This window comes from Heterocephalus glaber, unplaced genomic scaffold, assembly GCF_053883595.1.
Source record: "Heterocephalus glaber isolate CG9 unplaced genomic scaffold, H.glaber_assembly_v1.0 deba00001764, whole genome shotgun sequence".
In the NCBI taxonomy this organism is placed as follows: domain Eukaryota; kingdom Metazoa; phylum Chordata; class Mammalia; order Rodentia; family Bathyergidae; genus Heterocephalus; species Heterocephalus glaber.
Genome location: NW_028258461.1, coordinates 1,368,375 through 1,370,996, shown reverse-complemented (window position 1 = coordinate 1,370,996; position 2,622 = coordinate 1,368,375). Strand labels below are relative to the sequence as shown.

The window sequence follows — 2,622 nt, the reverse complement described above, 5'->3', positions numbered from 1 at the left end:
TAACCCTAAGAACCCTGAATTCCACTCATGATTGCTGCAAAAAATGAAACCAAGTCATGACTGTCAAACTAAATTTTAGAAGCTGATTTGGTAAATAATTACATAGATCTTTGGCTTAATTTCTTCAATAGACAAATTAAGAATTCTTTAATTTTGGTTATATTTAGAGCTGGGAGATTTAATTTTTTTTTCGCAATGCTGAAGATTGAACCTACAGCTTCGCACATACTATGCAAGTACTCTACCACTAAGCCACATCCCTGGGCCCTAGAGTTGGGAGATTTAAAAATGTGTGGATTGTTAAAAATATAACATGTGTGATATTTGATCAAAGTCTATTTTTCTTATAAATAGTGATTATATCAAAGTCTCCTTGAATCTGTCACCTACATTGGACAAAATTGGTCTTAAAACCAAATGTAATTTAAAAATGCATGATTCTATGGCTTGTTTTTAAAATTGTGCTGTTTCTAATTGCCCTAAAGTAAACCTGTGGATTAAATTTTTGATAAAGAAAATTCCAGTTCTGTAAATTGAACAAATAATTTTTACCTGCAACCAGCAATTGAGGTTGGTTTTTTCACATCAGATAGGTAATGTGCCAGTGCTGTAATAAGGTTTGAGGAATACACATCTCAAGGATGATGTAAAAACCTAATCGTCATGCTTATGAATCATAAGAGCATCTAGGAATTTAGTTTTTAAACCATGCTACTGCAAGATACTTGGAAATCTTATGAAATGATGAAAATCAAGAACAATTAATAAGAAAATATATTTCATTTCACTTTTTAGAGGACACCAGAGAGAAGTCTGTATAAAAGAATTTCATGGGGTTTTTTTCACATGGTAAACACTAGCAAGGGGGTATATTGAAATATGAATTATCACCTTATTGGCCCCAGGAGTAAAAAAATAATTTAGTCTTGTATACTATGCAACCAACTGTTTTTTTTAAAAAAACATGTGCATTCATAATGTTTTCTGAAGTGTAACATCTGTCTTTAAAAGGTTTAAGTTAATGCCCACACATTCCTACTTAAAAATACTTTCCCATTTATTACACTGCTTTTCCTAGACCTCTGGTAAACTTACAATGCCTCATTAGACTACATGAAAATAGAGAGCTTCCTAAATGTAAAAGGACTATTTTCATTGCTGACTAATATCCATAGCAGAAGGAAATAATTAACTCATTCATTCATGTAACAAACATTTATTAAACACTATGCAAAACTGCAGCTCTAATCCTTAAGAAGTTCACAATCAAATGGCGCATAAAGACATGTATAAAATGAATGCTAAAGCAGAGCTGTAAACACCATGAAAGTGGCCGCCTAATCTCTATCTGGATAGGAAGACCTAGTAAAATTTGCACTAGAGCTAGACCTAGAGGGATAAGTAGAATTGTAAAAGTTGGATAAGAAAAGAGTAGCTGCAAAAGCAAAGACCCATGCAAGTGTATGGCATGTTTTGGTTGTGATGAGGCATCTGGTACAACTCCAGCCTAGACTGTAAGGGGAGGAAGGCAAGGATGAGAAAGATGTGGTTGGCTGCAGGTGAATTACAAAGGGCTTCAATGCCAAACTGCAGAGACTGAAGGCAATGTAGCTTTGAGGAGGGAAGTAACATGGTGGAATCTGTATTTAGAAAAATCATTTGGTGCTTTGGATAATGGATGAGAGTGGGAGGAAACTAGAGGAAAGAAGAACAATTTCAAAGATAGAACAGGAGCTGAAATAGCTGAAAGTAGGGTATGGAAGTCCTAATGAAAAAGAGAGATTAGGAGTTGGAGAACCTATATAAATTATCTTTGCAACAGGAGAAAAAAGGGAGGAGTCAGATTCTTTTAGAATCTTATTTTATCTTTTAGTGCATGTTTCAGTATATAATGACTACATTCACTGTAGGGAACTGGTACATGGACATAACACATTTCAATTCTAGATTCTTTTAGAAGCTTGAATGTTGCTATCATACAGGATGTGCAGTTATATTTACCAAAGCTTTGTATAATTAACAAAGACTTGTCATGAAAAACATTTACTAAATCCATACTGCCAGTTGTGTAGAATTACAAAGTACCAATGAGAAATATAGATATCATCACTTTGTCTCATGAACTGAAGGTTTTATAGATGAATACATGGCTTCTAAAATGATTCTACTTTCAACAGAAACATCTACAAATGCTTGGTTTAAACAATGTGCTAAAAGTCTCTCCATAGCATGACCATTAGCTGATACCCACTTTTCGGTATGGATATGTACTTGATGACTATATGCGATAACCTAAGTCACAAGAATTGATTGTAAAGCAGATTATTTTTAGGGGGAATATCTATAATTTGGCTACCATTCGTGTCCTACACACAGCACTTATGTAGAGACTTATAATTTAGTTAGGACTTACAATTTATTCTTAACTTTGTACATTTTATATAGAAAGGGGCCATCCTAAAACATCTAGGTCTATTACCATTGTCTTATTAAATGATTTCTGTGAAGTATTCATTATGTCATTAAACCAGTACTCTACATCTTCCAAAGCAATGGAACCCTGCAAGAAGAAGGCAGAAAGAGAGTGTAACCCTCATAAAGGTCAAAGAGGTGGGGAAACTC

General features: G+C 34.0%; 1 non-coding gene across 1 annotated transcript; it reads right to left on the bottom strand.

The window, feature by feature from the left end:
- Positions 1 to 583: 583 nt before the first annotated feature.
- Positions 584 to 686, bottom strand: LOC147821089 (small nucleolar RNA U13). The gene has a single exon (XR_015447682.1). It is a non-coding gene; the product is annotated as a small nucleolar RNA U13 (small nucleolar RNA).
- Between the last annotated feature and the right edge of the window lie 1,936 nt (positions 687 to 2,622).